The sequence below is a fragment of the Peromyscus maniculatus genome, chromosome 3 (assembly GCF_049852395.1).
Source record: "Peromyscus maniculatus bairdii isolate BWxNUB_F1_BW_parent chromosome 3, HU_Pman_BW_mat_3.1, whole genome shotgun sequence".
Taxonomy (NCBI): Eukaryota; Metazoa; Chordata; class Mammalia; order Rodentia; family Cricetidae; genus Peromyscus; species Peromyscus maniculatus.
In genome coordinates this window covers 41495403-41509843 of record NC_134854.1, presented here as the reverse complement: position 1 = coordinate 41509843, position 14441 = coordinate 41495403, and positions in this window count along the sequence as shown.

Here is a 14441-nt window from a genome sequence, read left to right as displayed (position 1 = left end):
CGCAGCACTCAGTACTGAGCGCCCAGCACCCTGTGTACTGAGCTCCCAGCACTCAGTACTGAGCGCCCAGCACCCTGTGTACTGAGCTCCCAGCACTCAGTACTGAGCGCCCAGCACCCTGTGTACTGAGCTCCCAGCACTCAGTACTGAGCACCCAGCACCCAATGTACTCTGTGTACTGAGCGCCCCCACAGCTCTTTTCCTGTTTTCAGTGGGGAGGGTGCTGGGTGCTCGGTACTGAGTGTTCTGCGTCCTGGGTTCTTGGACAGGGTGCTCAGAGCGCTGGGGGTACTGGTGCTGCTAAAAGTTCAAACTGAACGTGATTCAACTCCGTTTAGGAAGTTTAATTGAACCCTAGTGTGCCATGCAAGAAAAACACTCTGTTTTAGAGAAAACAGCATTCTTTCACTCTACTGTGTTTCCTATAGGGCACGTACAGTGAGCTAGCTCAGAACAAAAGAACTGTGCTTCCTACACAAACGGGGCATATCTAGTTCAACTCAGTATTGGAAACTGAGTAAAACAGGAGCTTCTCTTCAGTCCAATACACTGTACTGGCTGGGAACAGACGCGAATGCTATTTGCACTGTTTATGGCCAGAATAGCACAATAGTGGTGTTCTTACCCTGAATTAACACTTAATGCTAGAACTTGAAACTCAGTGTGAATCAACTCCGTTTCGGAAGTTGTATTGAACCCCAGTCGGCCTTACAAGAAAAACACTCTGCTTTTGAGAAACAGGCATTCTTGCACTCTACAGTGTTTTCTATAGGGCCAGTACAGTGAGCTAGCTCAGAACAAAAGAACTGTGCTTCCTACACAAACAGGGTGTATCTAGTTCAACTCAGTATTGGAAACTAAGTAAAACAGGAACTTCTCTTCAGTCCAATACACTGTACTTGCTGGGAACAGACACGAGTGCTATTTGCAGTGTATTCTGCAAGTGGAGCCTAAGAGTGGTTGAACTCCAGAAAATTGTCCATTTCTTCCTGGTTTTCCATTTTTGTGGAGTACAGGTTGTTGAAGTATGATCTGATGATTCTCTGCATTTCCTCATTGTCTGTTGTTATGTCTCCCTTTTCATTTCTGATTTTGTGAATTTGGGTGCTCTCTCTTTGCCTTTTGGTTAATTTGGCTAGTGGTTTGTCTATCTTCTTGATTTTTTCAAAGAACCAACTCTTTGTTTCATTGATTTTTTTGTATTGTTCTGTTGTTTTCTATTTCGTTGATTTCAGCCCTCAATTTGATTATTTCCTGGTGTCTATTTCTCCTGGGTGAGTTTGTTTCTTTTTGTTCTAGAGCTTTCAGTTGTTCTGTTAATTCATTGGTATGGGATTGCTCCATCTTCTTTATGTGTGCATTTGGAGCTATGAATTTCCTCTTTCATAGTGTCCCATAAGTTAGGGTACGTTGTACTTTCATTTTCATTGAATTCTAGGAACTCTTTAATTTCTGTCTTTATTTCTTTCTTGACACATTTATGTTTCAGGTGGGCATTATTCAGTTTCCATGAGTTTGTGGGGGTTCTATAATTTTATACCAACACATACCAAAATTAAATCAAGACCAGATAAACCATTTAAATAGACCAATAGCCCCAAAAGAAGTAGAAACAGTCATCAAAAGTCTCCCAACCAAAAAAGGCCCAGGACCAGATGGTTTCAGTGCAGAATTCTAACAGACTTTCAAAGAAGAACTATTACCAATACTCTTCAAAGTGTTCCACACAATAGAAACAGAAGGAACACTACCAAACTCTTTTTATGAGGCTACAATTACCCTGATAGCCAAACCACACAAAGATGCAACAAAGAAAAAGAACTACAGACCAATCTCCCTCATTAACATTGATGCAAAAATACTCAACAAAATATTGGCAAACCGAATCCAAGAATACATCAATATCCATCACGACCAAGTAGGATTCATCCCAGGGATGCAAGGATGGTTCAACTTACGAAAATCAGTCAATGTAATACACCATGTAAACAAACTGAAAGAAAAAATCCACATGATCATCTCCTTAGATGCTGAAAAAGCCTTTGACAAAATCCAACACCCCTTCATGATAAAGGTCTTAGAAAGCTTAGGAATACAAGGAGCATTTCTAAACATAATAAAAGCAATTTATACCAAGCCAACAGCAAACATCAAATTAAATGGAGAGAAACTCAAAGCGATACCACTAAATTCAGGAACAAGACAGGGCTGTCCACTCTCCCCATATTTATTCAATATAGTACTAGAAGTTCTAGCTAGAGCAATAAGACAACAAAAGGAGATCAAAGGGATACAAATTCGCAAGGAAGAAGTCAAACTTTCACTATTTGCAGATGATATGATAGTATACATAAGTGACCCCAAAAACTCTACCAGGGAACTCCTACAGCTGATAAACTCCTTCAGTAAAGTGGCAGGATACAAGATCAAGTCAAAAAAATCAGTAGCCCTCATATACACAAATGATAAAAGGGCTGAGAAAGAAGTCAGAGAAACATCACCCTTTACAATAGCCACAAATAATATAAAATACCTTGGGATAACACTAACTAAACAAGTGAAAGATCTTTTTGATAAGAACTTTAAATTTCTAAAGAAAGAAATTGAAGAGGATATCAGAAAGTGGAAGGATCTCCCATGCTCATGGATAGGTAGGATTAACATAGTAAAAATGTCAATCTTACCAAAAGCAATCTACAGATTCAATGCAATCCCCGTCAAAATCCCAACACAATTCTTCACAGACTTGGAAAGAAAAATATTCAACTTTATATGGAAAAACAAAAGACCCAGGATAGCTAAAAGAATCTTATACGATAAAGCAACCCTTGGAGGCATCACCATCCCTGATCTCAAACTCTACTATAGAGCTATAGTAATAAAAACAGCTTGGTACTGGTATAACAACCGACATATGGACCAATGGAATCGAATTGAAGACCCTAACATTAATCCATGCACATATGAACACCTGGATTTGACAAAGGAGCCAAAACTATACAATGGAACAAAGAAAGTATCTTCAACAAATGGTGCTGGCATAACTGGATGTCAATATGTAAAATATTACAAATAGATCCATATCTGTTACCATGCACAAAACTCAAGTCCAAGTGGATCAAAGACCTAAACATAAATCCAGTTACACTAAACATAATAGAAAAGAAAATAGGAAGCACTCTTGAACGCATTGGCACCGGAGACCACTTCCTAAATAAAACACCAACAGCACAGACCCTGAGCACAACAATTAATAAATGGGACCTCTCGAAACTGAGACGCTTTTGCAGGGCAAAAGACACAGTCAATAAGACAAAAAGACAGCCAACAGATCGGGAAAAGATCCTCACCAACCCCACATCTGACAGGGGATTGATCTCCACAATATATAAAGAACTCAAGAAATTAGACATCAAAATACTAAACAGTCCAATTAAAAAATGGGCTAAAGAGCTAAACAGAGAATTCACAAAACAAGAACTACAAATGGCTGAAAGACATTTAAAGAAATGCTCAACATCCTTAATCATCAGAGAAATGCAAATCAAAACGACTCTGAGATACCACCTTACGCCTGTTAGAATGGCTATGATCAAAAACACCAATGACAACCAATGTTGGAGAGGATGTGGAGCAAAGGGAACACTCCTCCACTGTTGGTTGGAATGTAAACTTGTACAACCACTGTGGAAATCAGTATGGCAGTTTCTCAGAAAATTAGGAATCGAACTACCTCAAGACCCAGCCATCCCACTCTTGGGCATATACCCAAGGAATGCTGATTCATACCATAAAGATACATGCTCAGCTATGTTCATAGCATCACTATTTGTAATAGCCAGAACCTGGAAACAACCTAGATGCCCATCAACGGGAGAATGGATGAAAAGAATGTGGTACATATACACAATGGAGTACTACTCAGCAGAGAAAAACAATGAAAGCATGAAATTTGCAGGCAAATGGATGGAACTAGAAAAAATAATCCTGAGTGAGGTAACCCAGAAAGACAGTTATGGTATGTACTCAATCATTGTTGGATTCTAGATATAAAATAAAGAACAATCAACCCACAACCCATAGAACCATAGAGGCTATATATATAGCATGGAGGTCCCTAGGACGACTGTGGCATATAATAAATTTCAGTTTTACTCAATTATTTAAAAAAAATAGCCAAATGAATGGAAACACATGAACTATGAACCAAAGGCTGAGGGGCCCCCAGCTGGATCAGGCCCTCTAAAAAGTTGAGAGAGTTGATTGGCTTGATCAGTTTGGGAGGCAACTAGGCAGTGGGACCAAGTCCTGTGCTCATTGCATGAGTTGGCTGTTTGAAACCCGGAACTTATGCAGGGACACTTGGCTCAGTCTGGGAGAAAGGGACTGGACCTCCCTGGACTGAGTCTACCAAGTTGATAACAGTCCTCGGGGGAGGACTTGTCCTGGAGGAGGTGGGAATGGAGGGTGGGCTGGGGGTAAGGAGAGGGGGTGGAAGGGGGAGAATAGGGGAACCCATGGCTGATATGTAAAACTGAATGGTATTGTAAAATAATATATATATATATATATATATATATATATATATATATATATATTATAATATATATATATTAAAAAAAAGAGTGGTTGAACTTACACTAACTAACTCTTGCTGCTAGAAGTTCAAACTGAATGGGATTCAACTTAGTTTAGGAAGGAGAATTGGTCCCTAGCTTGGCTTACAAGAAAAACACACTGCTTTTGAGAAACCGGCACTCTGGTACTCTACTGTGTTTCCTATAGGGCCAGAACAGTGAGCTGGCTCAGAACAAAAGAACTGTTATTCCTACTCACACGGGCCACATCCAGTTCAACTCAGCATAGGAAACTGACTAAAACAGAGGCTCCTCTTCAGTCGAATACCTTGTAATTGCTGGGAACAGACACGAGGGCTATTTGCACAGTATATGGCAAGTGGAGCATAAGAGTGGTGAAATTTCCCTAAACTAACTCTTTTTGCTAGAAGTTCAAACTGAATGGGATTGAACTTAGTTTAGGAAGAGGAATTGAACCCTAGCTTGGCTTACAAGAAAAACACTCTGCTTTTGAGAAAGGGGCACTCTGGTACTCTACTGCATTTCCTATAGGGCCAGACAAGTGAGATGGCTCAGAACAAAAGAACTATTATTCCTACAAACATGGGCCACATCCAGTTCAACTCAGCATAAGAAACTGCCTAAAACCGGTTCTCCACTGCAGTCCAATTCACAGTACTTGCTGGGAACAGACATGAGTGCTATTAGCACTGTATACGCCAAGTGTAGCATAAGAGTGGTTGAACGTACCCTTACTAACTCTTGCTGCTAGAATTTCAAACTGAATGGGATTCAACTTAGTTTAGGAAGGGGAATTGAACCCTAGCTTGGATTACAAGAAAAACACTCTGCCTTTGAGAGAGGGACACTCTGGTACTCTACTGTGTTTCCTATAGGGCCACAACAGTGAGCTGGCTCAGAACAAAAGAACTATTATTCCTACACACACGGGCCACATCCAGTTCAACTCAGCATAGGAAACGTCTAAAACAGGAGGTCCTCTTCAGTCCAATTCACTGTACTTGCTGGGAACAGACTCGAGTGCAATTTCCACTAAATATGGCAAGTGGAGCATAAGAGTGTTTGAACTTACCCTAAAGTAGCTCCTGTTGCTAGAAGTTCAAACTGAATGGGATTCAACTCCGTTTAGAAAGAGGAATTAAACCCTCACTTAGCTTACAAGAAAAATCTCTGTTTTTGAGAGAGGGGCACTCTGGTACTCTACTGTTTTTCCTTTAGAACAAGAGCAGTGAACTGGCTCATAAAAAAAGAACCGATATACCTACACACACAGGTCACATCCAGTTCAACTCAGCATAGGAAACTGACTAAAACAGGAGTTCCTCTTCAGTCCAATACACTGTAGTTGATGGGAACAGACTCGAGTGCTATTTGTACTGTATACGGCAAGTGGAGCATAAGAGTGGTTGAACTTACCCTAAACTAACTCTTATTGCTAGACATTCAAACTGAATGGGATTCAGCTCAGTTTAGGAAGGGGAATTGAACCCTAGCTTCAATTACAAGAAAAACACTCTGCTTTTGAGAAAGGGGCACTCTGGTACTCTACTGTGTTTCCTATAGGGCCAGAACACTGAACTGGCTGAGATCAAAAGAACTGTTATTCCTACACACAAGGGGCACATCCAGTTCATAGCAGCATAAAAAACTGTCTAAAACCGGAGCTCCTCTTTAGTCCAATACACTGTACTTGCTGAGAACAGACGCACGTGCTATTTTCCCAGTATACAGCAAGTGAGCATAAGAGTGGTTAAACTTACACTAAAATAAATCTTTTTGCCAGAAGTTCACACTGAATGGAATTCAACTCCGTTTATTATGGGGAACTGTACCCTAGCTTGGCTTACAAGAAAAAAACTCAGGTTTTGAGAAAGGGCAATCTGGTACTCTAATGTGTTTCCTATGAGGCTAGAACACTGAGCTGGCTCAGAACAAAAGAACTATTATTCCTACACACACGGGCCACATCTAGTTTAACTCAGCATAAAAAACTGTCTAAAACAGGAGCTCTTCTTCAGTCCAACACACTGTACTTGCTGAGAACAGACGTGAGCGCTATTTGCACTGTATAAGGCAAGTGGAGAATAAGCGTGGTTGAACTTACCCTAATGAACTCTTGCTGCTAGAAGTTAAAAATGAATGGGATTCAAGTCCGTTTAGGAAGGGGAATAAAACCCTAGCTTGGCTTACAAGAAAAACACTCTGCTTTTGAATAAGGGCATTCTGGTACTCTACTGTGTTTCCTATAGGGCCTGAAGAGTGAGCTGGCTCAGAAAAAAAGAACTGTTATTCCTACACACGGGAAACATCAAGTTCAACTCAGAATAGGAAAGTGACTAAAACAGGAGCTCCTCTTCAGTCCAATACACTGTACTTGCTGGGAAAAAAAGCCAGTGCTATTTGAACTGTATATGGCAAGTGGAGCATAAGAGTGGTTGAATTTACCATAAACTAACTCTTTTTGAAAGAAGTTAAAATTGAATGGTATTCAACTTAGTTTAGGAAGGGGAATTAAACCCTAGCTTCGCTTACAAGAAAAACACTCTGCTTTTGAGAAAGGGGCACTCTGGTACTCTACTGTGTTTCCTATAGGGCTGGAAGAGTGAGCTGGCTCAGAACAAAAGAACTGTTATTTCTACACACAGGGGACACACCCAGTTCAACTCAGCATAGGAAATTGTCTGAAAAAGGAGCTCCTCTTCAGTCCAATACTGTACTTGCTGGGAACAGACACAAGTGCTATTTGCATGGTGTAAAGCAAGTGGAGCATAAGAGTTGTTGATCATATCCTAAACTAACTATTTTTGCTAGAAGTTCAAACTGAATGGGATTCAACTTAGTTTAGGAAGGGGAATTAGACCCTAGCTTCGCTTACAAGAAAAACACTCGGCTTTTGAGAAAGGGGCACTCTGGTACTTTAGTGTGTTTCCTATAGGTCCAGAACAATGAGCTGGCTCAGAACAAACTGTTATTCCTACAAACAAGGGTCACATCCAGTTCATATCAGCATAGGAAACTGTCTAAAACCGGAGTTCCTCTACAGTCCAATACACTGTACTTGCTGAGAACAGATGCGAGTGCTATTTTCCCAGTATACAGCAAGTGGAGCATAAGAGTGGTTTAACTTACCCTAAACTAACTCTTTTTGCTAGAAGTTCAAACTGAATGGGATTCAACTTAGTTTAGTAAGGGGAATTGAACCCTAGCTTGGCTTACAAGAAAAACACTCTGCTTTTGAGAAAGGGGCACTCTGGTACTCTACTGTTTCCTACAGGGCCAGAACAGTGAGCTGTCTCAGAACAAAAGAACTGTTATTCCTACACAAACAGGCCACACCTATTCAACTCACCATAGGAACTGACTAAAACAGGAGTTCCTCGTTAGTCCAATACACTGTACTTAGTAAGAACAGATGCGAGTGCTATTTGCTCTGTATACGACAAGTGGAGAATAAGAGTGGATGAAATTACCCTAAAATAACACTTTTTGCTAAAAGTTCATACTGAATGGAATTCAACTCAGTTTAGGAAGGGAAATTAAATCCTAGCTTGGCTTATGAGAAAAACAGCCTACTTTTGAAAAAGGGGCACCCTGGTACTCTACTGTGTTTACTATATGACCAGAACAGTGAGCTGGCTCAGAACAAAAGCACTGTTATTCCTACCCACAAGAGCCATATCATGTTCAAATCAGCATAGGAAACTGTCTAATACAGGAACTCCTGTTCAGTCCAATACTGTACTTGCTGGAAACAGACGCCAGTGCTATTTGAAAGGCATACGGCAAGTGGAGCATAAGAGTTGTTGAACTTACACTAAACTAACTCTTTTTGATAGAAGTTCAAACTGAATGGGATTCAACTCCGTTTAGGAAGGGGAATTAAACCCTAGTTTGGCTTACAAGAAAAACACTCTGCTTTTGAGAAGGGGGCACTCTGGTACTCTACTGTGTTTCCTATAGGGCCAGAACAGTGAGCTGGCTCAGAAAAAAAAGAACTGTTATTCCTAAAGGCCACATCCTGTTCAACTCAGAATAGATAACTGTCTAAAACAGTAGCTCCTCTTCAGTCCAATACACTGTACTTGCTAGGAACAGACACGAGTGCTGTTTGAAATATGTAAGGCAAGTGGAGCATAACATTGGTTTCACTTACCCTAAACTAACTCTTTTTGCTAGAAGTTCAAACTGAATGGAATCAAATCGGTTTTGGAATGGGAATTATACCCTAGCTTGGCTTACAAGAAAAACAGCCTGCCTTTGAGAAAGTGGCACTCTTGTACTCTACTGTGTTTCCTATAGGGCCAGAACAGTGAGTTGGTTCAGAACAAAAGAACTGTTATTCCTACACACACGGGCCACATCCAGTTCAACTCAGCATAGGAAACTGAAAAAAATAGGAGCTCCTCTTTAGTCCAATACACTGTACTTGCTGGGAACAGACGCGATTGCTATTTGCACTGTATTTGGCAAGTGGAGCATAATAGTGCTTGAACTTACCCTAACTAAATCTTGCTGCTAGAAGTTCAAAGTGAATGGGATTCAACTTAGTTTAGGAAGGGGAATTAAACACTAGCTTGGCTTACAAGAAAAATACTCTGGTTTTGAAAAAGGGGCACTCTGGTACTCTACTGGTTTCGTATAGGGCCAGAACAGTGAGCCGTCTCAGAACAAAAGAAGTGTTATTCCTACATACACGGGGCATATCCAGTTCAACTCAGCATAGGAAACTGACTAAAACAAGAGCTCCTTTTCTGTCCAATACACTGTACTTGCTAGGAGCAGACACGAGTTCTATTTGCATTGTATACGTTAAGTGGAACATAAGAGTGGTTGAATTTACACTAACTAACTCTTGCTGCTGGAAGTTCAAACTGAATGGGACTCCACTTAATTTAGGAAGGGGAATTCAATCCTAGCTTGGCTTAAAAGAAAAACACTCTGCTTTTGAGAAAGGGGTACTATGGTACTCTACTGTTTTTCCTATAGGGAGAGAACAGTATGCTGTCTCAGAACAAACGAACTGTTATTCCTGCACACACAGGCCACATACATTTCAACTCAGCATAGGAAACTGACTAAAATAGGAGCTCCTCTTCAGTCCAATACACTGTACTTGCTGGGAACAGGCGCCAGTGCTATTTGCACAGTATAATGCAAGTGGAGCATAAGAGTGGTTGAACTTACCCTAAAGTAACTCTTTTTGCTATAAGTGGAAACGTAATGGGATTCAACTCCTTTTAGGAAGGGGAATTAAACTTTAAATAGTCTTACAAGAAAAACACTCTGCTTTTGAGAAAGGGACACTTGGCAATCTACTGTGTTTCCTAAAGGGACAGAACAGTGTGATGGCTCATAACAAAAGAACTGTGAATGCTACACACACGGGCTACATCCAGTTAAACTCAGCATAGGAAACTGAAAAAAATAGGAGCTCCTCTTCAGTGCAATTCACTGTATTGCTGGGAAAAGACGCGAGTGCTACTTGCACTGTTTACAGCAAGAGGAGCATAAAATTGGTTGAAATTACCCTAACTAACTCTTTTTGCTAGAAGTTCAAACTGAATGGGATTCACTCCGTTTAGGAAGGGAAATTAAACCTTAGATTGTCTTAAAAGAAAAACACTCTGTTTTTGAGAATGGGGAACTCACTCTACTGTATTTCCTATAGGGCCATAACAGGGACCTGGCTCAGAACAAAAGAACTGTTATTCCTAACACACAGGGGCCACATCCAGTTCAACTCATCATAGGAAACTGACTAAAATAGGAGCTCCTCTTCAGTCAATACACTGTACTTGCTGGGAACAGACGTGAGTGCTATTTTCAGTGTGTAAGGCAAGTGTTGTATAAGAGTAGTTGAATTTATCCTAAATAACAATTGCTGCTAGAAGATCAATAGGAATGGGATGCAACTTAGTTTAGAAAAGGGAATTGAACGTTAGCTTGGCTTCCAAGAAAAAGACTCTGCTTTTGAGAAAGGGGCGCTCTGGTACTCTACTGTGTTTCCTATAGGGCCAGAAGAGTGAGCTGGCTCAGAACAAAAGAACTGTTATTCCTACACACACGGGCCACATCCAGTTCAACTCAGCATAGGAAACTTTGTAAAACAGGAGCTCCTCTTCAGGAGCTGTACACTGTACTTGCTGGGAACAGACATGAGTGCTATTTGTACTGTATAGGGCATGTGGAACATAAGAGTGGTTGAACTTAACTTACACTAACTATTTTTGCTAGAAGTTCAAACTGAATGGGTTTCGACTTAGTTTAGGAAGGGTTATTGAATCCTAACCTGGCTTACAAGAAAAACACTCGGCTTTTGAGAAAGGGGCACTCTGGGAATCTACTGTGTTTCCTAAAGGGCCAGAACAATGAGCTGGCTCACAACAAAAGAACTGTTATTCCTACACACGGGCCACATCCAGTTTACTTCAGCATAGGAAACTGTGTAAAACAGGAGCTCCTCTTCAGTCCAATACACTATACTTTCTGGGAACAGACACGAGTGCTATTTGCACTCTCTACGGAAAGTTGAGAATAAGAGAGGTTGAACTTACCCTAAACTAACTCTTTTTGCTAGAAGTGAATCTGAATGGGATTCAACACCGTTTAGGACGGGGAATTATACCATGGCCTGGCTTACAAGAAAAATATTCGGCTTTTGAGAAAGGGGCACTCTGGTACTGTACTGTGTTTCCTATAGGGGCAGAACAGTGAGATGGCTCAGAACAAAAGAACTGTGAATACTACACACACGGGCCACATCCAGTTCAACTCAGCATAGGAAACTGTATAAAACAGGAGCTCCTCTTCAGTCTAATACACTACTTGCTGGGAACAGACGCGAGTGCTATTTGCACGGTATTCGGCAAGTGGAGCATAAGAGTGGTTGAATTTACCCTACCTACCTCTTGCTGCTAGAAGTGAAACTGAATGGGATTCAACCTAATTCAGGAAGGGGAATTGAACTCTAGCTTGCCTTTCAAGAAAAACACTCTGCTTTTGAGAAACGGCACTCTGGTACTGTACTTTGTTTCCTATAGGGACAGAACTGTGTGTTGATTGAGAACAAAGAACTTTTCTTGCTACACACACGGGCCACATCCACTTCAACTCAACATAGGATACTGTCTGAAACAGGAGCTTCAGTTCAGGTAAATACACTGTACTTGCTGGGAACAGACGCGAGTTCTATTTGTACTGTATACGGCAAGTGGAGCATAAGAGTGATGAACTTACCCTAAACTAACTCTTTTTGCTAGAAGTACAAACTAAATGGGATTCAAATCAGTTTAGGAAGGGGAAATATACCCTAGCTTGCTTACAAGAAAAACAGCCTGCTTTTGAGAAATAGGCACCCTGGTACTCTACTGTGTTTCCTATAGGGCCAGAACAGTGAGCTGGCTCAAAAGAAAAGAACTGTTATTCCTACACACACGGGTCATATCCATTTTCAACTCCGCATAGGAACTGGACTAAAACAGGACTTTCTCTTCAGTCCAATACACTGTACTTGCTGGTAAGAGAAGCGAGTGCTATTTGTACTATATACGGCTTGTGGAGCATAGGAGTGGTTGTTCTTGCCCTAACTAACTCTTTTTGCTAGAAGTTCAAACTGAAAGGGATTCAACTCAGTTTAGGAAGGGGAATTGAACCCTGGCTCGGCTTACAAGAAAAACACTCTGCTTTTGAGAAAGGGACACTCTGGTACTATACTGTGATTCCTATAGCGCCAGAACAGTGAGCTGGCACATAATAAAAGAACTGTTATTCCTACACACACAGGCCACATCCAGTTCAACTCAGCATTGGAAACAGTCTAAAACAGGAGCTCCTCTTCAGTCTAATGCACCGTACTTGCTGGGAACAGACGCTAGTGCTTTTTGCACTGTATATGGCAAGTGGAGCATAAGAGTGGCTGAATTTATACTAAACTGACTCTTTTTGCAAAAAATTCAAACAGAATAGGATTCAACTTAGTTTAGGAAGGGGAATTGAACCCTAGCTTGGCTTATGAGAAAAACACTCTGCTTTTGTGAAAGGGGCACTCATGTACTCTACTGTGTTTCCTATATGGCCAGAAAAGTGAGCTGGCCTAGAACAAAAGAAATATTCTTCCTAAACAAATGGGGAATATCTAGTTCAACTCAGCATTGGAAACTGACTAGAATAGGAATTTCTATTCACTCCAATACAGTGTAATTGCTGGGAACAGACTCTGCATTTGTGAAACGGGAACTCTTGTACTCTACTGTGTTTCATATAGGGACAGAACAGTGTGCTGGATAGAACAAAAGAACTGTGATTCCTACAAAAGCAGGGAATATCTATTTCAACTCAGCATTGGAAACTGACTAGAATAGGAGCTTCTCTTCAGTCCAATACACTGCACTTTCTGGGACCAAATTCAAGTGCTTTTTGCACTGTGTATAACTAGAAGAGCACAAGAGTGGCTTTTCTTACCCTTAATTAACACTTGCTGCTAGAATGTGAATCTGAATGTGATTCAACTCCAATCAAAAATGGCAATTGAAACCTAGCTGGCCTTACAAGAAAAACACTCTGCTTTAGAAGTTCAAATTGAATGGGATTCAACTTAGTTTAGGAAGGGGAATTGAACCCTGGCTTGGCTTACAAGAAAAACACTCTGCTTTTGAGAAACGGGCACTCTTGTACTCTACTGTGTTTCCTATAGGGCCAGAACAGTGAGCTTGGCTCAGAACAAAAGAACTGTGCTTCCTACACCAACGGGGCATATCTAGCTTCTCTTCTGTCCAACACACTGTATATGCTTGAAACAAACTCGAGTGCTATTTGCACTGTGTATGACCAGAATTGCACAAGTGTGGCTTTTCTTACCATGAATTAACACTTGCTGGTAGAGCGGGAATCTGAATGTGATTCAACTCCGTTTAAGAATGGCAATTGAAAGGGTATCTTTGTGGATCTCCGTGGGCCTCCCTAGCTCTCTGCTTCCTCCCCTTCTCACCTTCTCATGTGGTCTTCATTTACCATGGTCTCCTATTCCTTGTTCTCCCTCTCTTTTCTTGATCCAGCTAGGATCTCCCACTCTTTCCCTCGACTGTCGCCCTTCATTGTTCCCACTCATGACCAGGCTATTCATGTAGATCTCGTCCATTTCTCCGTGTCTTTTTTTGGGGTCCCGTTTTCCAGGTAGCCTCACTGGTGATGTGAGTAGCAGTCTAGTCATCCTTGTTCCATATCTAGCATCTTCCTATGAGTGAGTACATACCATATTTGTCTTTCTGAGTCTGGGTTACCTCACTCAGGATGATTTTTTCTAGATCCATCCATTTGCCTGCAAACCGTGTGATGTCGTTGTTTTTCTCTGCTGAGTAGTATTCCATTGTGTATATGTGCCACAATTTATTTATCCATTCTTCAGTTGAAGGGCATCTAGGTTGTTTCCAGGTTTTGGCTATTACAAACAATGCTGATATGAACATAGCTGAGCAAGTGCTCTTGTGGTATGATTGAGCATTTCAAAAGACTGCTGGCAATGGTCGCGAGACGGCAGGAACTGACCTACTCTGGTGATGGGATGGCCAGACACCCAGATAGTGGTGCCATAAACCCCATCCAAGGACTGAGGAATCTGAAGGCAGACATCCACGGCTGGGCCCCTGGTGGAGCACTGGGAGTCTAATTAGTGAGTAAGAAGAGGGTTTATATGAGCGAGAATTGTTGAAGCCAAGGTTGGATAAAGCACCGGGACAAATAACCAAATGAATGGAAGCACAGGATCTATGAACCAAAGGCTGAGGGGCCCCCAACTGGATCAGGCCACCTGAACGGGTGAGACAGTCATTTGGCTTGATCTGTTTG